This window comes from Leguminivora glycinivorella, chromosome 2 (assembly GCF_023078275.1).
Source record: "Leguminivora glycinivorella isolate SPB_JAAS2020 chromosome 2, LegGlyc_1.1, whole genome shotgun sequence".
Taxonomy (NCBI): domain Eukaryota; kingdom Metazoa; phylum Arthropoda; class Insecta; order Lepidoptera; family Tortricidae; genus Leguminivora; species Leguminivora glycinivorella.
In genome coordinates, this window is record NC_062972.1 from 1,615,866 (window position 1) to 1,641,477 (window position 25,612).

Below are 25,612 nucleotides of genomic sequence, written 5' to 3' on the forward strand. Positions count from 1 at the left end.
TAAAAATACGTAACAGTCGATAGATAAGCGTTATTGATGCGTTAATAAACTTTATTGAGAGCTACACTCAATTGGTCGTGCAGCCTCCTGGATGTATACAACAATTAACGGGTGAATGGGATATTGTTTATTTTACAAGTTTATTTTATAAGCTTACAGCTTCCTCAACATGCAAAGTTTAATCTAATAAATTATGTTATTGTCAGGGCCCGCTGCACGCTGCATACAGATATTCAAATAGTTTTATTGTAATAATTAATCATTATTCATTAATCAATTTTTAAGGTTCCGTAGTCAACTAGGAACCCTTATAGTTTCGCCATGTCTGTCTGTCCGTCCGTCCGTCCGTGGATAATCTCAGTAACCGTTAGCACTAGAAAGCTGAAATTTGGTACCAATATGTATATCAATCACGCCAACAAAGTGGTATAATAAAAAGTGGAAAAAAATGTTTTGTTAGGGTATCCCCCCTACATGTCAAGTGGGGACTGACTTTTTTTTCATTCCAACCCCAAAGTGTGATATATTGTTGGATGGGTATTTAAAAATGAATAAGGGTTTACTAAAATTGTTTTTTGATAATATGTATTAATATTTTCGGAAATAATCGCTCCTAAAGGAAAAAAAGTGTGTCCCCCCCTCTAACTTTTGAACCATATGTTTAAAAAATATGAAAAAAATCACGAAAGTAGAACTGTATAAAGACTTTCTAGAAAAATTGTTTTGAACTTGATAGGTTCAGTAGTTTTTGAGAAAAATACGGAAAACTACGGAACCCTACACTGAGCGTGGCCCGACACGCTCTTGGCCGGTTTTTGTTATCGTTATCGTTTCGTTTGCCACGAATAGTCAACGTTGTACTCTCACCAACATTGTTTGTAGGCGTTTTTCGCTACGATCAGGGAAATCAGGCTACACTCGTAGCGTGTGACGTAGTAGAGTAACTAGACTGCGAGTATTTTTTTTCTTTCAGCCGAAAATAACTTTCCCTGCGCTTAGCTACTTTGTCATTTTTCGGTTTCGTCTACCAGTGACATACTAACATAACACATAGGATAGCAAATAAAAAACTTAAAACCACATATTAGTCGATTATGTGTCTGATCATATTTTTGTATCTCTGCAGGATCCACCTGTAAGTTCTTGTTATTGTTCAATATAGATTCAAAAGCTTAAAACTGAGCAAATTATCAATTTGCACAGTAAACAAGTAGTGTTATTGTTGACATAACACCCGCCACAACACGGGTTGAATCACCGCGATATCGGCTGCGTATTCGGGGTTAGCCGATATCAACCAGACGGTTCTGGACAAAATACGAACTTAGCGCTACACAAAACCTTACATGGTGGACAGTCTGAGGGTTCATGGTCATCATTGCCTTGATTGCTAGATCGCTATGTAATTTGATGATAATTTTATAAAATTTACACTCTCTTATAATTTCTACTTAAGTACTTTACCACGCATAATCAGGTTTACACCTTTTTCTTCCTTCGCGAACGTTTCTGCGACGCGAAACGAAAACGAAACGCCGCGAAAGGTAGTCTGGCTCTGTCGCGCCAATACGCAAGAGCGATAGGAGATAGATATCTACGAGCGTTTCGTTTCGTGAGCGTTTGTGCCATTCGGTTACGTACCCTGTTCCCGTTACTTGGGGTCGGGCCTCCTCACATATTTGCTCCAAGAAATTGTATCTTGCTTGGGTTGTCGATTCTGGCAATTGGACTTCCTTGAGTTCTGTTCTTATCTTCGTTTCTCGAAAGGTACAAGCCTTGTATTACAAGTGCGCGAACTTGTCAAATCGTATGGGTTGTCATGGAAACACACTTGTAATACAAGGCTTGTTACCTTTCGAGAAACGGGCCCCAGGGGCCCATTTCTCAAAGCTACAATTTACAAGTGGTTGTCAATGTCTAATATGAGAAGTTGGAAAGAGACTTCCGCTTGTAATTTCAGTTTTGAGAAATGGGCCACAAGTCGATGGTTTGCGGCCGTTGCCTCTGTTTTGTTTCGGCAGGTTTAGTGCGATTTGTACGACGTGATCTCGTTGCGTCTTTTAACGTATCTGTACCATCTAAAGCGGCTTTCGGTGATTTCCTTAACAACTGGTGCAAATTTATTGCGAATTTTATCAAGCCGGGTTGCATAATGAATTTTGCACCAAGAGCAATTATCTGGGTCCTATCAAAACCAGATTGAAACCGTACCAAAGTGTTATAGATAAGAATCGGATTCTTACTCTTATTTTTATCAACAATACATCAGTGTATCAGGTAAACTCACAACAAACGGGCAAGGTCCTCTCATTCTATTCTTGCATAACATACCGACAGTCCGACACCAATGCCAAGGCGATGTTATAAGGGAACTATGGCGCGTCCAGGTCTATAGAAACGAACACCCGCGCATATCTGATATAGATTACGCGCTTTGTGTCAACCTTGCATGAGTTTTGCTAACCGAGAGCGCAATGTAATGGAAACATTTGGGTAAAATCGCGATGCTAGACGGGCACCTTTTGACACATCATTATTTTTGTATCCGTCGCTGTTACAGTCTTGTTAGGCGTTCGATAACGAGCAGAAAAAACATTGCGGCAAATATGGATTGGACTTGTATGAACTGGAAACAGATGGTTTTAGGAATTAGCGGCTTTTATATGTTTATTTTATGGTTGTTTTGTTAATGATGGAAATTTTGAGTTGACTCGGATGTTAGTGCAAATATTATGAAGACCAATCTAATGTATAATTGACCAAAAAAATTTACCTGTTCAAGTTACATAAGGTACAGCGGGGCAAATCTCGACTGGAGGGCAATTATAACTAAGCCATTTTTTCCCTTATTACACTATGATCTTGAATTCTACATGTATCCACTGAACAGCACGCCTACCATATATAACCATATTTGTTCTGCAGAAGAGGGCTATTCGAGCAATATACAAAATGAACCATAGAGACTCACTTAGAGATAAGTTTAAGGACATTAATATAATGACAGTGCATTGTCAATATATTTATGAGAATATTATGTATGTACATAAAAACATTTGTAAATTTAAGAAAAACTGTGATGTTGTAACTAATCCTCCGCTCACCTTACTTATTTACTTACTTACTTGACTAACCAACAGTATAGCTAACCCCCCTTTAAATATATCCCGTAAATTTGGCCTTGTGATCGTCTAGCGTGAATAAGTAGAACCCTTCGATGTGATCCGCAATAACACAGATCCTTTAATGAGTATCAGCTGTATTTTTGACTAATATTTAAATTTTTACTTATTTATATTTTAAAGAAGAATAAAGGTTATTGTAGCATAATAATATAGTGTTATAGAAGAGTATTTTATCAGATTTAGGCCTAGAAAGTTATATGTGAGAAAGTTAATGACGTAATGAAGAAATTTTTAGAATAAAAGTTAGTGAGTGAAACATACATGAAATAAATATTAAAAAATACTACGCCTTATTAGTGGTCCTGATTTGGGTACGAACTTGCGATGTGGAATAGGACCCCTGACCTGATCAAACCACTTTATCAGGATCCTAAGCAAGTAAGCCTGAAGGGCTATCTATCTACAATACAAACTAACCCCCTTTTTGTTTTGTTTCTTGTCCCTAGCTAAACCCCCCGTTCCCCAATACTGCTAATAGACCATAATTTCTCGATCTTTCTAATGTTTTATCGAAACACCGAGCAGTTGCTAACTTTTATAAGAACTAAGTCTACTAACTTTTCTAAGCTTTTGACTTTCCATCAGTGGACGGCGCTCGCATGCCACTGGGCCCTATAACAAACCTATGCTTTTTATTCCAAAGAATAGTTTGTTTCCCTAACCATCTTGATAGAATTTACCTTTAAAACCAGTTAGCAACACTAAGTGTCCCGCAGCCACACCGAAAGATCAGAAATTGCTACCACAATTATTAATTTCACTCAGATAAATTAAGTAATAAGAGATTTTATAAATTACCAGTTCTACCACTTATTTTAAGATAGTAAACACCACATTTAAAGTCCATTTAAACCATATAAATAGTAGTAGTTAAATTATTTCTCCACAATACACGTTGACCAATTATATTCCAAGACCAATCATAAAAGAACTCTACTTTCATAGAAATAGTGTGTGACTTTACCCTAGTCCTATCGTTTTCCCTACTCTAGCATATCTGAAACACAGACCATCACTTACCATAGATCTAATGTTCAGAATATGCACAAGTGTATCCCTACCATAAGCTGTACAGTTCAGCCAGCGAAGCTGAGATAGGCAACCTATAGGCTTGTGTTCTTATCCCCCCCTCTGCTTTTGCCCGCGGGCTAGGGTAGCAGAGAGTAGATCGCCCTATCCGTGTATATATCCAGTATTCTAGGACACACCAGTACCAGCCACATGAGAGACCCAGCTGCGATCAACTTTACTTAGATGTGGATCGATCACAACCGAAATCCCCAGCGACCAACGCCAGCATGGACCAGAGCACCGAGTAAATAAATATAAATATATATAGGACCCCAGCCTCAAATACTGCCGACTTCAGTGAGCAAGGATTACTCCTAATGCCTTTCGTCAATCGTGAAAGTCCTCACTTCCATCTAACAGTTGGACTCTTTGAGACCGGTGAGAAAATACGCTTTTGTAAGTATAAAAAAGCGTCCAAGCCCTCCACTTGGAACAAAAAGACCCCTAAACGCCTCTTATTTGACACCGTAAGGGAAGAAGCGCCTAGCCGGACAACAGTCTGTCACAAACAATGATCTGGCTTATAACTTTCACAAAATAACCCCATAGAAAATTACTAAATTCAATTTTACTGACCAACTAAACAAACGAGTGAAGTTTCCTTTACGTGCTATAATCTAAGCTTAGTTTTGCAAGAATTACTCCCTATAAAACCAAACTCAGACTTATCTCCAAGCACCAGCCATACATCGACCCAGTCTTTGTATTGCTTGACGGCACTCAAGAAACAAAGCACAGAAAACTTCACTATACACATTAATTTAAATGTAACACTACACTATAAATAGAACACTAAAATAACCCCACAACTGACAGTAAAGCAATTCCACCACAGGTCTAGGTTCAACTGTACGACGATATTGTCCCCGCACAATCAAACAGAGACACAATTTCAAAGTTTACAATCACTTAGAATAAATTCCAAGTAAAAACAAACAGAGAAATAATAGCAGAACAACTTCACTCACCAGTATAACACACGAAAGCCAGAGACACTGTTAGTCTTGTGGATATTGTAAGAATGACACGCGTCGGCTCGCTCCGACCCTTTTATAGATTCAAATGGCGACAGAATTTGGCGACAAAAAAGCGACAATTGAGCGACAATTGAGCGACAATTAAGCGACAAAAGAGCGACAAAAGAGCGACAAAACGGCTACAAAAGAGCGACAAGTAACAATGGATAGCCGCTAAATTACATGCATAAGAAAAAGGTCATAACTGTTTTGTTTACTAAGTCGTACGCCTTAGGCATTAATGTCCAAGACAGCTCAGCACGTACGTTTTTGCTTCTCAATAGTAACATCTGCATGACTGCACGTGTTCCAAAGTGATATAGGAATAATTTTATTGATACCTAGTTAGCGACGAAGAGTTATGTATTGCGGTTAGTATAGGTATGCAGATATTTTTTTGTTAAAGGGTTTTAGTTAGTTTTGTAGATCAAATACGCAGTAAAATATCATTTTTGTTTCTAAATGCTACATTAAACACATCCAGAAAGTATACTACTAATCATTATCAACTTTCATGACCTGTGATTGAAATCAAGACATAATATCGGAACGCTACGCAGCTGACAACTGTCAGTGTCAGTATTTCGTCCATGTGAACGTAGTTTGTTGATAAATACGTTTTTCCAACCTGTTTTACATTTAATAATAGTGAATTTTATCAGTGATGACGTAACTAAACATGTGATCAACCATCAAAGATATTATTTGTTAAAATATTCAATGAAATCCCGAAGGAAATATGCACCAAAAAGTTGGTCAAGGAAAAGTTGATTCGCCGTAAGTTTTATATGTAATAACGAGTCCATTTCCTCGTCATAGACGCTTGTTCTGTTACAACTCGCCCCCAGATTGGAATTCTTTTACAAAATACAAAGTAGTTTTGTAAAAAATTGCAATCTGATCTAGCAAAAGAAGCAATAAAACTGAATAAAAGAATAAAAGAAAAATATTTCTAGATCAGTCGGAAATATCCCCCCATTTCTAATAGTGTGGTGTGTTTTCCAATACTATGCAACTGCTAGCGACTCAGTTTTGAAATCAGCTCATCAGAATCTCGACAATGAACCATGATAACTCCTTCCTCAGAGTCCACGCATCGCCAGGGATACCAGGTTGTGAATCTGATAGGTCCTACTAACCCGTTCTTGCTAGCTCGTTCCCCGGTCGCGGCGAATATTCATTCCATCCACACTGTTGGACCGGAATAATTATCGTAATAATTTCAACGAGTTCACAATAACTTCCCACGCAATTACGAAGAAACCTTTAGAGCTCTCATTATAAGTCCAGAGCCTTCAATCTCCATTGTCGGAACTCAAACCAATTCCTCTACCTAATCACTCCAGCCACATGTTTTGGCGCATGTCTCATACTTGAATAAAATATACTGACTTAAGATCTGTTTGGATGTGTGTTTTTTTTTTTTTTATAAAACAAACCTTAAATGACATAAGCATGTACCTCAACTCGGTACCATATCATGATCAAATGAAGAAATGATTTGATAATACTAAACTTCACATATTTGAACACATAACAAGGAACCAAATATTGAAAAGAGCCTCGTTCTCACTAGACGATATCGGCCCTTAATTATGTCGATTGTCAAATACATCCCATTCAAGATGAGGTGTGTGGTTTTCGTATGGGTCTTATTACCTTGTGTAGTAGTAGTCACAAAAAACTACCCTTGAAATGGGTCGAATCCATTGGATTTTAACCTAACCAATAAGAATTTTATGACTAATGTGTTCCCAAAATTCCCCCTTGTTTGTTCCCGCAAATTCCGACCAAACTAGTTTTGACCACTTTCCAGCGCTGTCTGTCCGTATCAATCCACTCATTCCATAAAAAAAAATCATTCAAGACACACATCATTCAGTCATTCATCCCATTCAAAACATTCTTACATCTATAAACATTCATCATCTCTAAATTACTCACACACACACACACAATGTAACCATTCTTACTTCCTCATTCGCTCTTTCACTCGATCTCAACAGAAAGCCAACGCTTTTAAAAGTAATCAAAATAAAGAATAAAAATGGAAATAAAATAACATAATAACTTCAAAATTCACGTATCCCATTTTACTCCACTCTACCCTGACTCGAAAGCAAAGAAAATTAATTTTATTTATGATAGGTTTCATTTTATACATTTATATTTAATTTTATAAAGTAATTACTAACCGCAAACAAATTTGACAATGTGTGAAAATTGTTTGATGCACATACTAAAAATAAAATGTTCGTACGAAACAAAATATTATATTTTATGTTCACATTTTAACTAGAGTCAATTACTGTAAGTTCACTACCCTACTTTCAATTTCCCTGTCTTTGTTTTTTTTTTTTTCAGTTCATAATGCAACATCGATAGCACAAAATGCAAAAATTTTATAAAAGTAAGTACAGTCACTTAAATAAAATAGTGGCCCTCCCTACTCCAATCTTTGTAGGACAAAATACTGACCGAGTTATGCTTAGGAAACGAGGATCTGCACTGGTGCCTACCGATTTCGTACAGTATACCACCCTATATAATGTAATAAATGATAACGCATAAATAATAAATAATAAATATCACTGCTAACTGTAATAACTAAAATGAAAAATAGTTTATCCACCGCTCTGAATTTTCTAATGTCTACCCCAGGTAGACTAGATACTATGATGTCCAGTTATTGTTATATTAAAATAATATAACCATACAATGTATATCCAATACATTCTTCTTACAAAATAAAGATTTTAAAAAAAATTGTTGTCCATATAATGAACCGACTTCTTTATCTAGATAATAAAAAAAATCCGTATTATAAATTTACATCCACCATACACCATTTTATAATCCTAGGGACGAAACTACTAAGTGACAGAGAAACTATACGATGTGCTAGCCAATAAAGCCCTTTACCACATAGATCACTATAGAAATAAAATTAATTTCAGACAAAATTTTGACTTCTACCACCCTTATAATAATAACACTGAATCTCAATAAAATTTACAAGAATTCATAACGTATTTCAAATAATGATAATGATGATGATGATAAGAAAGAAAATATAATAATGTTCCACATAAGTATGCCGCAATTAAAGAAAACTCTTTACTAAAAGGTCATTGACTTGTAACCAATGTATTCATAAAATTTACATTACACATCATGTAATGTTCATAATAAACGCATAATACAATTTTGCAAAAAAAAGTAATTGCAGTTTTGAAGTGGTTTTCATATTTTCAATTTTTTCCCGCAAAATATGATGTATCATCAATTTTGATTTGGTATTGATATTTTTTGTAAAATATAATGTAACATCAAATTTGATGTGGTTTTGATAAAATATATTCCTTTTTTTTTTTAAACTATCTGCAAAATTTTATTTTGGTTTTAATTGCCTTATGATAAAATACAAAATGATGGCATAAGTAGGTTCAAAATACTTTTATTTGATTGAATAATAATATAACAAAATAATGATTTTTTTCTTGAAACGAGCTTAAAACTTGTATTGTCCTATTCTATGTCTTCAATATTGTATAACATGCCCCGAAAGTCTTTTGTAACCTCGGGCAATTTATTCCTTCTTCATTACATTTGCAGTTGCAGCAAACTTAGCAAATTGTTAACAAACACGACAATGGGTTGAGGAACTTGGTCAAAGGTGTCTCTCTTCCTTTTTTCTCCTTCATACTTGGCTAGTTCTATGATGGGTTCTTGAGTAGCTAATGATGATGATTAGATCCTGCTGGCCTCCTGGTAATATTTCAAAATTTTCCAAACTATTCTCTTCTCAGTCGGTGTCATAACCCAGGACACCATGAAACCTCTTCCGAAGACACGCTGCAGACTTGATCACAATCAGCATAACCGCAAAAGATCCAGTTACTTATTTTTGAACACAGCAAGTAACTTGAAACCAATGAATATTTCTTCATCTCTAAAGTTGGCTAGTCCTTATTTGTCCAATCATTGGTCAAAAAATAAAATATTGCATAAATCGAATATCATAAACACTTGTTATTTCACTAGCGTTACTAAGCATGCACTTAAACACACACTGAAGTTTTCACCGCATGTCTCCACCGTCCTCGCTGATCCACTATGTTCAATGACAGAACACTGCTGTGGTAAGAATCTATCTTAGGTTAAAACTAAAGTTAAGTTAAAGACTTCCAATAAACAGAGGGAAAGATAAAATAAAAATCACAAGCGTTAAAATATTTTCCAAAAAAAAATATGCCAACTAAGGTTGCAGGACCATCTAGGTACTTTAACCATATGAGACGTACGTCTCATTTACGTTCACCTACAATTATTATTATTATTTTTTTTTTCTCAAGTATGATGTCTGATCGCTAAGTGACTTTAATTTTTCTAACTCAAAAATTACTGCAGACTATAAAACTCCGTCTTGTTTCCTCAATAAAACTAGTATAGGGTAAATTAACTGGGGTTTTGAACACTTACATATATGTATTTTTCTTGATCGGCATTTTCTGTTCCATTCTTCTGTTTAGTGTGGCATAATATGGCACCACTAACAACATAATCATATTGAAAATCTTCAGTAACACATTGGTCCTATGAGCAGGTATGAGACCAGGCTCAAAAACTCTTACTCCTCCGTTAGTTGACATCAAAAGCCGGGTACTTCAACTCGAACGTCCCACGAAATATCTCAATGTTCACTTCATGTTTTTCGCGTCCAAACTGTCGCTAACTCTGTCTCCATGTACTCAAGTCTTGCACTATTGCACTAACACCTTTTTTAACTAACTAATTATAGCCTAAAACTAATTGAAATTACTATGTTTTCACTAACAGAGCTCTTCGTTTCAAACCGTAGTTCACATTTCTCTTCGTCTGATAATAAGACGTCACTAAAAATCACACGTGCTTCTACACAATCAACTATACTAATTATTGGAAGCTACACAACACTATAATTTCAGTGAAATCGGTTTTCTTAAATAAAATTTAATAACTTCGCGCTCAGATTTTTTTTCGTAAGGAACTGTCACTGTCAATATTGTCATCCTTAACCGTTTTTTTTTTCTTTTACAATTGTCCTCATGGGCGTATTTTCATTGTAAACACACTAATGTGTTTTTAGTAGTCACAAACATTAAATCAACAAAACAATTATTTGATATCATAAATTTAGCCTATCATAATGTTCAAATATTTGACTAGTTATTAGAAATATATAATTGTTTTTTTTTTTTTTTTCATAATTTAATGAAATCGAACGAAAACTATCGTGTAAATTTGTCAATGCGTAGGAAATCGCGTGTGCGCATCGGTTTACAAAAGTGTGACCACATTAAAAATATATTGTGAGATTCTTTAAGGATCTAACAGACGGTCGGACCGCACTTGTAAGGGGACATGTGTTAGGCCCTATTTACAAAATACCGTTCAAAATCTACACAACTTGAATAGTTTGATGTGATTTAAGCAATAGAAAATTAAATTAACAAAATCTTTTGTATTTAAATACATCTATTGTATTAATTTTACTATAATGAAGTAGAGAAAAATGAAGTAAAGTTTTGTAAATGACAACACCGGACAATAAATTACTGAATTACTGAATATCTTTTGTCGAAAATTGTATGACCGATCAAGCGTACCAACTTAAAAACAATGATAGTTTGTGTAATGTCACCGATAGAACACCTTTTGGCGAAGATATATGTTATCTGTGGTTAAATTATTTTCTCTAATCTATGTCATGCTTACCGCTAATCCGCTTGTTCGCGAAAAAATGGCAGATCCATTTTTGTTTTCTTTAGCTCATTATTAATTACGTGATCTACAACTAGAATTATTTAAATATTCGCTTTATTTTAATCTGCTTAAACAATACGACAGGCAATTCTGCGCCGACGCCGGTCATGAACCGTCCATATTCGCCATTTTGTCATTTAGCAAACTAAGAAAATGCAAACAAAACATTATTTGCCCTAAACACGCGTTACTTCTAAATAATTTTGTCGACAAAGTGAGCCTGTTTTATCAAATTGAACTCTGAACTGCAATTGCAATGTAATTTTCCGTTAGCGAAAGTGAGGTTACGAAATTGACATGACATTATTGTTGGAAAAAAAAAAACGTGAATGCAATGGACATGTGTTTTGTTGTGTTTCTCATCAAGATAGAAGAATTTAGTGCTCATACTCATGATCTAATGAGCAAACAGCCCATGCAAAGGATGTCTTATCGGGCTATGCCTCAATTGATAAAGTGAACTAATTGCCTACTTCAAAAGCAGTTTTGCATGAAAGGTAAGCTTTTGTTTTATTATTTGATGTGTTTTCAAACTAGTCGTCGTTTTCGAAACCCAGCAGAACATACTTGCGAACTACAACGACTAGACCGAATATATTGGTGAAATGTTGCTTATTTCATTGTTCTGTCGTCAGATAAGTTAATGATAATAAATTTCCCCACGTTACTCGTACTTTCTGACTTTCACATTGCCTAAGAGGATCTTAAATATTCTAAATGTACGTGAAATAGTCCTAACTGTCAAAATATATTTGCTACTTTCAAAGAGGTTTATATGGTTGTTTGATTTTTCAGTCAACATCTAATTGGAACTCACAATGCCCGACACCTCCACACATCTGCCACAAATTCCATGGAAAACAATACCCACAGAAACTGAACATACCTTGGTTAACCGGTAAGCATTAAAATTATATCTTTGACTAATTTACTTGACCTAGGTCTCCTAACTGTACTTGGAACTTGTAATGTTGTTTCCGTTCCAACCAATAAAATTTCTCAAGCTTATGGATTATGGAAAGCAATATTTGTAGGACCTCAAATGAATGTCATGACATTTAAAAATAGGCATTGAAACTTGTCAAAACTTTAATTTTGTATTTTTGGATACTTAAATAAAATTATGTAGACTAAAAATCCAGACTTAGCATAGATTTTATTTCTGCTACATTGAGTTTAAACAATGTATGTATTAATTTTCAGTATATGAAATGGGTAACCATCCTCGAAGAACATCAACCAGCCGTCGGCAATGTGCAGGTGGACTGAGGAATTTTCCGGTGTGTCCTTTATGGACTATACCCTGTCTTAACACTATCTCCAAGTAAGTACAAAAGTCATTGCCACTAAAAAGCTACTTTTTGACTTAACTAACCCTACTTAGTAAGTAACACAACTCGGCAGGAAAACTGCATTACTTGGAAAAATGGATATGGTACCTTTTTGTTTCTAACTGTGAATGAACTAGATAAATATAAACAATCTTAATGATACGTATTTATAAATAAGATTCCTTAAACATACATACACCCTATTTTAATCAATCTTTTCATATATACAATTTCAGGTTTTACCCGAGAGGCCACGCTTCAGGTTGGACCGTCTTCCATATATCTACTGACTTCATATAAACGAAAGGTACTTTTATTTTATTATAATAGCTCGTACTAATTTAAAAGTTAATAGCTCATTGCATTAATAATATTATATTTAGAAAATTTAGTTGCGAGGGATAGCGATAACTATAAGCGATGAAGTGAAAATTGAACTTGAACTAACTTATACTGACTTTACTGGCTAAGTAAACTTATTATTAACTCATCTATGTCCTAACTCATGGAAAAATGTACTATAAGGCAGAGGTTCTCAAACTTTTTTATTTTTAATTTCCTTTTGTACATTTTGCTGTATGCGTTGTTTTTTCTGACACAATATTTCTCATGGGCGTGTCTTAGTTCCAAAAATTAAGCGACGCGCCCCCGTGAGTAGATAAGTAAAATAATATTGTTCCCAATTGGCAGAACCCCACTCTAAACAATACCCTTTTTCTTATTCTATAATATATGAAAATTTCTAATGTCTGACTATTTCCTTTCAGTGTACTGAGGACTCACTAATCTGCACTACTAGTAACAAAGTAATCCGACAATCAGACTGGACCCGGTCATGTTAGGTAAGTTTACATACTTAATGCGTACCACATACCACATACTATTTCTGAACCTCAGTAAAATATGGTTTTATAATGATAATAGCGCTTATTATTTATGCCTACTTAACAGGAATATTACAAATTTCAATCAATTTTCATGAAATTCATTAAGCAATTGTGACAATGATCAAGCAGTGGTGGAGTTAGGGTATGGCGAGGTACGACCTCCCAGATGCTGGTAATTCTAATATTTCGTAGGATATGTTTGACATGGTTGTAATGAAGTACAGTATGTTGGCATACTCCTGACTTGTGTAATATTGTATAAAAGCTGTGTACACAATCTACCGAACATAATGATTGTATGGTTTTACACTTACTATTTTAGACTAGCCTACAGCTTATCATGTGAGATAACGAACTCATGTCATATGAAGCTATTGAAAATCTTGTTTATACATACATACTTATTTGTATTACTACAGTAAAAATATATACGTATAGAAAGTTGAAATTCGTACAGTGGATTTAATTTATTGAAATAATTGGCAGATATAGGCTACAGTGACCTCTCACCATCAAGAGGGACGTATGCCTGTTTACCAACGATGTAGTATGAAAATGTATGACAACTTATAAGCTAATGAACTTAAATTAGTCCTAATATGTATGTGTTGGTGTATTAATGTAATTGTATATGTATATATTTGTTACCATGTGTATACAAAATTTGCATTTAATTCTTTTAGTGGTTGTACATTTTTGAATTCGTCACTCATCGTTAATTCGCTTCTACTCATTTCCTCAAAGGTTGACTGGAAGAGACCCCATTAAGGGATAAGTCCGCCTACATTGTATATTACTGACTGTAACTGTGTCTCTTTTGTTTCCTTTATGTACAATAAAGCTTATACATACATACATACATATGACTAATACCTATATCTTAACAGACAGACATTTGTTCTCATAGTGAAAATATTCAGTATAAAAACTTTGTCAATTTATTGTATGATGTATGAAATCCTGTGAGACAATACGTAGATTATAGCGTGACAACTAAAATGCAAACAAACCATCCATCGAAGGATGTACTTGTCATAGTATCACATGCGTGTAGCTATTCAGTATTCATAGAAAAATGGCGGGACGCCCCATATAATATTGTACTTCAGCGCGACAACGAATAATCGCGCCCCCATAGCCATTAGACTAAAGCCTATCTTCTTGTATTACTAGGTCTTAAATCTAGGGCTTAGGTATCCTGGATTATTTTAGGAAAATAATCTTACATCTAGACTATGTTAGCGACCTACTTACTGGCCTAACTAGTAGTTATCCTGCCTATGAATGAAGTTCTGTATAACAGGCGCCTACTAAGAATATACATATCAGAGTGTCCATAGACTATATAAAACAGCATCGAAGCTATCCGATCTCCGGTGTGAAGTGCAAACGTGATGTTAGCTTTCAAAATAACCCTGAAGATGGCAGAACCTGCTAAGAAAATGTACTGGGCATATAGAGAACTATTTGTTTTAACATGAAATTCTATTACTATTGTACATTGTGTACACACTTATGTTTCCAATTCCGGTCACGAGGTGGCAAACTCTTCTAAAGTGCTACAGCTCCGCGCTTCCTATTATTTTAGATACATGGGTATTTTCTATATAAGTACCTAGTATTTCCAGTACTTGCCCTGCCTATACAACAGCCATAAAACATACATTAAGACACAGAATAAATAATATTACTACGCACAGGCGCAAGGGAACGTCAAGATGCGCCAATGCCAACAATTGCTACGTAACAATGCAACCCGAATGGTGCTAAAATTGCCTAATCGGGACAATATTTAGTTCAACCACTGCGATTATGAGCTAATTTACTAGAAATATATTTTGTCATAGTTTACTATGCTAATTTAATTTTATTATTTTATGTTTCAGAAGATACCAAAAATAGGGGATGAACATACAATCGATTCTGCATCGATGCATGACTTCGCTCGGAACGCGGCAAGAATTAACAATGGACGAAAATACTACAGACGTGTTTATTAACAATAAAGTTATTTTTGTTTTTATGAAATAGCGATTGAATAAAAATATTAGGTATATGAGTTTTATTTAGAGATGAAATAAGTCAGAAATACAGCACACCCACTCGTTTTCACAACAACAAATGTAGCCTGGTAAGGCTATTATTTATTTGTAAACCTTGGTATCCAAGATGTGTTCTATAGAGCACATCTTAGATCCCTTGGTCACGGAACCAAATGTAACTAATCCTCCGCTCACCTTACTTATTTACTTACTTACTTGACTAACCAACAGTATAGCTAACCCCCCTTTAAATATATCCCGTAAATTTGGCCTTGTGATCGTCTAGCGTGAATAAGTAGAACCCTTCGATGTGATCCGCAATAACACAGATCCTTTAATGAGTATCAGCTGTATTTTTGACTAATATTTAAATTTTTACTTATTTATATTTTAAAGAAGAATAAAGGTTATTGTAGCATAATAATATAGTGTTATAGAAGAGTATTTTATCAGATTTAGGCCTAGAAAGTTATATGTGAGAAAGTTAATGACGTAATGAAGAAATTTTTAGAATAAAAGTTAGTGAGTGAAACATACATGAAATAAATATTAAAAAATATTTTGTTAATCATCCACTACGCCTTATTAGTGGTCCTGATTTGGGTACGAACTTGCGATGTGGAATAGGACCCCTGACCTGATCAAACCACTTTATCAGGATCCTAAGCAAGTAAGCCTGAAGGGCTATCTATCTACAAACCAGAGATGGGCAAAATGTAATCGACTAACGATTAACGATTAAAATTACAAGATTTAATTGCGACTGACGATTGAAAACCACGAATGATCAATCTTAGTTGTATAGAGCGCGACTAATTTAGTTGCAACTAAATCAGTTGCCGATTGATTTCGGACAACTAAATTTTGTAATCGACTAATTAGTTAGACTTATTTCTCGCAACTAATGTTGACAGACTGATTAGGACATCTTAACGAATGTTTAAACATATCATCATGTATTACCTACTTAAGATATTTTAACCATTTCTAAGGAGTTAGATCGGTGTTCTAACTATTATTTTGCTACTACAGTCACTTTGAAATTGGATTAAATTTCTCTTATCTAAGGGTAAATAAAAAATGGGTACTTTGTTTGTGCATTAGTAAAATAACATTAATAAAACACAATAAAAGTACCCGGTTGACTGGTTTAAATACATTTCCAAAAAAAAAAATGTTTGATTTATTTTTTGTGTGTGTGTGGATTGAGTGAGCACCTTCCGAAAATAAAAAAAAATATGCTGATCATTTAGTAAAAGTTCTAAAACAATTGTAAAACGAATCTCTGAATTTGTAAAAAGATAAATCAAAAGATACAGCCATTAACATGTGCTCACTCAGTTCTCACAAACTACCAACGAAAACAGTGAATATATTCATTTAACATATAATATTTATATACTAACATTTAGTAAAAAATAGGCCGACCTACCTCTATAAATATTAGATCACCTAGTGACGTATTAAATTTTTTACAAATAGTTTCTTATGCTCACTCAATCCACACACTTTTGAAAAGCCGAATTTTGATGAAAAACATAAGATTTAGACCGCTATTATATGTGTATAGTTTAGTAAAAGTGAAATGGGAATTTGTAAAATACAAAACGAACCACTAAAGTGTCAGGTTTTTTTATAATAAATTTTTGTAAGTGCTCACTCAGTCCACACGTTTTGAGAAAGTTAAAAATGTAAATATCTTACGATTTGTAGCACCTAAGACACTCGAAAGTACTTCAACATTTAGTAAAAATTTTTACTAAATATCCACCATCTAATATTTTATATTCGTTGTCTGGTTTTAAAGATATTCAGATATAACTTTTCTCATACAAATGTATCAAGTAGGGTGACCACACTATGTCGGCTCCTGATTTTCCCCACCTTCCCATTGTCATATTAAGATTGGGGAGTTTCGTTCAATTTTAATAATAGTTTACCGGATTTGTAAGTGGGAGCGAGAAAAGAATAACTATTTCTCGCTCCCACTTACAAATCCGGTACGCTCATCTGTTAGCGCGATTAGATTACCAGGTTCTGGTTTCTTACTAGTGAAGTATTATATTCTTTGTTTCTTACCAATTATTATTCATGTCCTTTTTAATGCATGCATGTCGATATGGTTATTATCCTGACGTCGATAAAAATTACACAATACACATCATCACTAGGCCAAGAACATAACCTAAAAACAGTTTGCAGATGGAGAATTAATATGGTATTAGTTTAATATTATCAAAATTGAACGAAGGAAACTCCCCAATCTCAATATGACAATGGGAAGGTGGGGCAAATCAGGAGCCGACATAGTGTGGTCACTCTACTTGATACATTTGTATGAGAAAAGTTATGTCTGAATATCTTTAAAACCAGACAACGAATATAAAATATTAGATGGTGGATATTTAGTAAAAATTTTTACTAAATGTTGAAGTACTTTCGAGTGTCTTAGGTGCTACAAATCGTAAGATATTTACATTTTTAACTTTCTCAAAACGTGTGGACTGAGTAAGCACTTACAAAAATTTATTATAAAAAACCTGACACGTTAGTGGTTCGTTTTGTATTTTACAAATTCCCATTTCACTTTTACTAAACTATACACATATAATAGCGGTCTAAATCTTATGTTTTTCATCAAAATTCGGCTTTTCAAAAGTGTGTGGATTGAGTGAGCATAAGAAACTATTTGTAAAAAATTTAATACGTCACTAGGTGATCTAATATTTATAGAGGTAGGTTGGCCTATTTTTTACTAAATGTTAGTATATAAATATTATATGTTAAATGAATATATTCACTGTTTTCGTTGGTAGTTTGTGAGAACTGAGTGAGCACATGTTAATGGCTGTATCTTTTGATTTATCTTTTTACAAATTCAGAGATTCGTTTTACAATTGTTTTAGAACTTTTACTAAATGATCAGCATATTTTTTTTTATTTTCGGAAGGTGCTCACTCAATCCACACACACACTTATTTTTTGAATAATTCTACAACCGTAAGAGTTAAGTCGCTAGTTTTTTAGAGCAATTCATTGTATTTGACCTACGGAACCTTCCCTTAAAATTAACGGAATTCAATAAAAACATGGTGTATAGTATATACCAAATATCGTGAAATTAGTTGTTGCCATTATATAAATTTGAATGTAGAATGCTGCAAGGAAGATGAACAATAATTAACGCTGAGAGTTCTTTACATTACAAAGAGGTTTAAATATTTTAATGACAACAAAATAGTGCGCGTAGATAATAGATAAACAATATGCAGATGTTTGATTCAATAGAACGTCTTATTTTTAGAAGATGCGTCGGCCCTTGCACCAAAATGAAATTATTTCCAGGTAAGTAGGATTAGTCATTTAGCCCAATGTTTTGTCACCACGTGCCACTAAAAAGAGTTTTACTATCGACAGAGACAGCAAAATACTGGTAATTTCTATGTCTAAGATTTACTCAGTATCGTATAATTTAAAGTATTGCAATAACATACTTAATTGTTTTGTTTGCTACTTGTGAACACTGCAGTTTTTCGCTATTTTTCGTTACCGATATATCGTTATAATATTGCATTGTCATTCAAGCATTACAAATTAAACGTGTATACGTAATTTTAGCTCAATCGGTCGAATATATCTACTTCAAAATAATCCACAAAATTCTCCTGTGCATTCTCCAATGTTATATATATACCTACTTGTAGTTACAAATAAGATATAAATGCAAAAACGGCCGACTGTGTAGTTTTAATGATTTATTCGTGGAATTTAGTCGATTGAAACTAAAACTAATTTAGTTGTTAGTCGAACATTCCCACAACTAATTTAATCGTAACTAAATCAATCGCGATTGAATAATGACGATTGATATTTTTAGTCGATTGATTAGTTAACTAAAAAATCAATCGATTGATGCCCATCTCTGCTACAAACTAACCCCCTTTTTGTTTTGTTTCTTGTCCCTAGCTAAACCCCCCGTTCCCCAATACTGCTAATAGACCATAACTTCTCGATCTTTCTAATGTTTTATCGAAACACCGAGCAGTTGCTAACTTTTATAAGAACTAAGTCTACTAACTTTTCTAAGCTTTTGACTTTCCATCAGTGGACGGCGCTCGCATGCCACTGGGCCCTATAACAAACCTATGCTTTTTATTCCAAAGAATAGTTTGTTTCCCTAACCATCTTGATAGAATTTACCTTTAAAACCAGTTAGCAACACTAAGTGTCCCGCAGCCACACCGAAAGATCAGAAATTGCTACCACAATTATTAATTTCACTCAGATAAATTAAGTAATAAGAGATTTTATAAATTACCAGTTCTACCACTTATTTTAAGATAGTAAACACCACATTTAAAGTCCATTTAAACCATATAAATAGTAGTAGTTAAATTATTTCTCCACAATACACGTTGACCAATTATATTCCAAGACCAATCATAAAAGAACTCTACTTTCATAGAAATAGTGTGTGACTTTACCCTAGTCCTATCGTTTTCCCTACTCTAGCATATCTGAAACACAGACCATCACTTACCATAGATCTAATGTTCAGAATATGCACAAGTGTATCCCTACCATAAGCTGTACAGTTCAGCCAGCGAAGCTGAGATAGGCAACCTATAGGCTTGTGTTCTTATCCCCCCCTCTGCTTTTGCCCGCGGGCTAGGGTAGCAGAGAGTAGATCGCCCTATCCGTGTATATATCCAGTATTCTAGGACACACCAGTACCAGCCACATGAGAGACCCAGCTGCGATCAACTTTACTTAGATGTGGATCGATCACAACCGAAATCCCCAGCGACCAACGCCAGCATGGACCAGAGCACCGAGTAAATAAATATAAATATATATAGGACCCCAGCCTCAAATACTGCCGACTTCAGTGAGCAAGGATTACTCCTAATGCCTTTCGTCAATCGTGAAAGTCCTCACTTCCATCTAACAGTTGGACTCTTTGAGACCGGTGAGAAAATACGCTTTTGTAAGTATAAAAAAGCGTCCAAGCCCTCCACTTGGAACAAAAAGACCCCTAAACGCCTCTTATTTGACACCGTAAGGGAAGAAGCGCCTAGCCGGACAACAGTCTGTCACAAACAATGATCTGGCTTATAACTTTCACAAAATAACCCCATAGAAAATTACTAAATTCAATTTTACTGACCAACTAAACAAACGAGTGAAGTTTCCTTTACGTGCTATAATCTAAGCTTAGTTTTGCAAGAATTACTCCCTATAAAACCAAACTCAGACTTATCTCCAAGCACCAGCCATACATCGACCCAGTCTTTGTATTGCTTGACGGCACTCAAGAAACAAAGCACAGAAAACTTCACTATACACATTAATTTAAATGTAACACTACACTATAAATAGAACACTAAAATAACCCCACAACTGACAGTAAAGCAATTCCACCACAGGTCTAGGTTCAACTGTACGACGATATTGTCCCCGCACAATCAAACAGAGACACAATTTCAAAGTTTACAATCACTTAGAATAAATTCCAAGTAAAAACAAACAGAGAAATAATAGCAGAACAACTTCACTCACCAGTATAACACACGAAAGCCAGAGACACTGTTAGTCTTGTGGATATTGTAAGAATGACACGCGTCGGCTCGCTCCGACCCTTTTATAGATTCAAATGGCGACAGAATTTGGCGACAAAAAAGCGACAATTGAGCGACAATTGAGCGACAATTAAGCGACAAAAGAGCGACAAAAGAGCGACAAAACGGCTACAAAAGAGCGACAAGTAACAATGGATAGCCGCTAAATTACATGCATAAGAAAAAGGTCATAACTGTTTTGTTTACTAAGTCGTACGCCTTAGGCATTAATGTCCAAGACAGCTCAGCACGTACGTTTTTGCTTCTCAATAGTAACATCTGCATGACTGCACGTGTTCCAAAGTGATATAGGAATAATTTTATTGATACCTAGTTAGCGACGAAGAGTTATGTATTGCGGTTAGTATAGGTATGCAGATATTTTTTTGTTAAAGGGTTTTAGTTAGTTTTGTAGATCAAATACGCAGTAAAATATCATTTTTGTTTCTAAATGCTACATTAAACACATCCAGAAAGTATACTACTAATCATTATCAACTTTCATGACCTGTGATTGAAATCATGTACATAATATAAACACTAGAAATAAGCATAAGCTTGCAGTGCCCTTCACTCGGCTCCATAAAATTAAAAAATCATTCATGGGTAATTGTGTAAGATTTTATAACAAACTTCCTAATGCCATCACTGAACTGCCTTTTAATCGATTTAACCGTTATGTAAAGCGTATACTGATCTCTAAAGCCTACTATAGCACTCAAGACTACATGAATGATGAAACACCGTGGGATAAGTATTGCTGAAAACCATTAATTATATAGCTTATTAATGATGATATTGATAATTCAATGTATTTTTATACAATTTTTTTGACATTTAGAATTTATTCTAGAAGTTTGAAAAAAAAATGAAAAAAATGAAAATGAAATATTTATTTTTTTTGACAATTATGAAGTCAAAATTTATTCTCGAGAAGATTTCAGTCCCCCCTCAGTTTTTAGACTAGTATTTTTTTTATACAATTTAGATTGATATCATTTTATTAAATCAATGTAGTTTTAAAACAATATTGTTTATTGCACCTATAAATTGCTCTGATATTTAGAATAAGATGAATATTGTACACTGTTGACAATTTAAAAGTGCTTATTGTGAGCCTATTTGAATAAAGAATATTTTGATGATTTTGATGATAACCGGTGGACACTCTATTTAATAATGAAAACATTGTAAAACATGGAAAAAATTGATAAGTTACATTTGCCCCCCAGTCGAGATTTGCCCCGCTGTACCTTACACATGAAATTAGGTAAACCTTCTCAAGTTCTATGCAACTCAGTCAGTATATATTACGCAGTCTACTCGATCGATAATAGATCAACGAACCGACTAATCAGTACCATCCTGATACGAATGCCTAGGTTACGTTATAAGATTATGATGATACGAGTAGGTACGAGAACACTGCCTAGGTTTCTCTGTACTGAGTTGCAGTTGCACAAAGTAATTACAAAAGAGCTTATTTTTGTAAGGTTTTCATAGATAAATATGACCTATTGAAGACGAACTCCTCATTTTACTAAATCTGAGTTGCAACAAGATTCAGGTTACTCCTTCACATGACACCTTCACATTCATAGGTATTTCTTATTTAAAATTGACCTCAAAATCATCCTTTTCGATCATCCTTTTCAATTTTCTTTTACGACGTATTAAAAAAATGGGGCCACCTATATTATCGCCATGTAAATCGTCGCATAGCGCCCATATTACAAGCTATGTATCCTTTTGGGCTAGGTCGATCTGTGTAAGACAACTCCAATATCAACCTATACAATTATTATATTTTCTAAAGACACACACGGGTTGAACGCGAACGTATCATGCTTCCAATTTTATCAAATAAAGCATCCGTCACATGTTTTACCTGTTTATCCCAACGTTTGGAAGGATACCGTTGCACTAGCCGTGGTCGCGGAAGACTGACGTCCAGCGAAATGTCAATGGAGATGTAAACAATACCAAACTACCCGATATTCGTTTTTATAAATGTTCAGGGTAGTTAGACAAATAAAATTGATCTTCCCGTGTTTGCTCAATGTTTATTGTCCACCGCACGACACGATTGTGAGTGTTGTGTGCGTCTTTAAAAAATGTGTACAAAACTCAAGAACAACCTCCTGGATCCTGGTGCCCTCGTACCAGTACATAAGGTTTGAACTTTCACAAGAATAAAGTTCTAAATTCAAAAGCACAAAAATTTTCCAGAGATCCAGGAGGTTAAACAATGATTATATCATAATCTAAACTAAAAAGCTAAGCTAAGTTTTGTCTGTTGTCTTCCGTGATTTTTCTCACTTAATGGTCTCACCGGAAGACCAGCGCTGGAAGTCGCCAGCAATATGCTGAGGTGAGGCCATTTCGTGGCACTTTATTCTCCTATGTCATTCATAAGTATTGTTTATTGTCTGTGTGTTTAAGAATAAAACTTTTCTATTCTATTCTATTCTATTCTATTCTATTCTAAAAATACTTTCCCTTAATCGTACTAGTACTCGTTGAGATATCGCACCGACATCGACAGCGCATGTTATTACATAGATAACTCCGGGCCACTGCCCGCGAACCGTGACGTCGGCAGGCTCATCATTACCACGTTATCATGTGCGATAACAGGGAAGGAGGCAAAATTCAGGGACAGATAGGTATCGGCTCACTCCGCGATTCTATCGCCGCGCTACAAGTACATCCTGGCGGCCGCGAGTTCACGGTCTACTCAGGGGTGGCGCGCGTTCTCACGGAATGCACGTTCGCACTTTCTATTGTTATTTTACGTCGCGAGGTTTTTTTAAGCGATGTCCGCGTGTGGAATGGCTAATAATACTTAGTTAAATAGACATATTGAATAAAATAAATACCATAAGACATTCTTACACAGATCTACTACTGATTAAGTCCCACGGAAAAGTTCAATAAGGCTTGTGATGTTGGAACTTGAACAAAAATATATAAATACAGTATATATACCTAGAAAGTACCCAAGACTTGAATATAATAGTATAACATTTTATGTGAGTATTAATTCGTTTGAATCCATTGGTAACCTATCACCGGACGCCGCGCACGTGCGGCTCGTTTCTTTGTAAGAATTTTGTAGGTATTTGAAAAGGCGGCATTTCGTGGCAAGCAGTGGGCCTTCTGTACTTGTACTATTATATATTCTGTGATATAATACATCAAGGTTTCGAAAATTTTGTGCGAAAAGCTTCGAGTTTATGCTTATCACGCCGGCTGCAGCTTTAGATTTATGAGTTGCGCATATTAGGAGATCAAAATTAATAACAAACATTTTAAGTTGAAGTGGTAGGAATATGTGGAAAAATTCCAAATAACAAATTTCTGGATTAATAAAAATAACACAAAGCTGATGAGTCTGTGAAATTTGTGAGCGTTTTATAAAATACTATAGTGCGCCCCTTTCAACCGGTTGTCCCTTCGATGCTTTCTCATCCCCTACTACCTATATAATTTACAAATTAAGTAAAAAACTCATTACTTATTTATTACTCAAATATATATATGTCCAATTGCTCAAAGGTTAACTGGAAGAGATTTCTTAAAGGGATAAGTTCGCTTTTGTACTAGTAATAAGCTCTTTTTCTTGTGTGTTGTATTATTTTCTGGTACAACAAAGTGTTTTACTACTTATGACATAACTTCAGCTCAAAAAAATCGATATCTTTCTCCTTTTCTTATGAAAATCTTATTTTCTGTAACCGTTTAACGGAGCAGGCAATTATTAAAATAAATCTAGTGATAGTTGGGGTACACCAAGCCAGGTTCGGTTCGGTTTGGCTAGGTACAGTATTTCTCAAACGCTGTCACTGCGTGATACTACTCACTGCTTTTTTTTAATACCACGTCGGTGGCAAACAAGTGCACGGTCCGCCTGATGGAAAGCGGTCACCGTAACCTATGGACGCCTGCAACTCAAGGAGTGTCACATGCGCGTTGCTAACCCATTAGAAACTTGTACACTAAGTGTAACTTGTAACAAAAGGAGTGTGCAAGTTCTAAGGACGGCAAGCCAAAATTAAAATTGGGGCAAATATAATCAACTGTTACGAAACGAAAACAATTATATGCTCAATTAGTGATTATGATTACGGCTTTAAGAGTCATGTGTAATCCTTTATAATTCCAATTTTATAGAATTTTGAATTTTCTGGCCGATAAACCCACACCCTGAAATCTAATCTATACCTACCTAACTTGCCCTAGCATTCAATACTTATTATATTGTTTATTTTCTATGTTTTTATTTTACTTTGTTAAATGCTTACGAAAATAACAATACATAGAATAAAATCATTTACTTATATGTATTTCCATCACGTGTATTTTGACACTAGCAGCGAATGACATTGAATTTCTAAAAACAACAATGCTCTTATTTTTCTTAACTGGAGATCAAGGCCTCAGCCATCCTTAGATCTTACCGGTACTGAATGCCGAATCATAAAAAAATAATAAATTAACGAGTTATTTTCAGCGATGACAAATTGCCGAGAGAATTCGCGCTCGCAATTAAATTCGCAATTGTGGCTAATCCTATTAAACCTACTTTAATTGTTTTTAAATAACTATACTCACAAAAGTAACCGTTTACGAAATATTTGAAAATATGTGTTTTTTT

The 25,612-nt window shown here is 34.8% G+C and overlaps 1 protein-coding gene and 1 long non-coding RNA gene across 2 annotated transcripts in view; both read left to right on the top strand.

Annotated features, from left to right (window-relative positions):
- The window catches only part of LOC125241423 (synaptic vesicle glycoprotein 2C-like), a 64,227-nt gene that overhangs the window by 1,682 nt on the left and 36,933 nt on the right, over window positions 1–25,612 (top strand). The gene's annotated exons all lie outside the window — the stretch shown is intronic.
- LOC125241427 lies at window positions 11,533–12,370 on the top strand. Its single transcript, XR_007178742.1, has 3 exons — window positions 11,533–11,574; window positions 11,873–11,975; window positions 12,281–12,370. It is a non-coding gene; the product is annotated as an uncharacterized LOC125241427 (long non-coding RNA).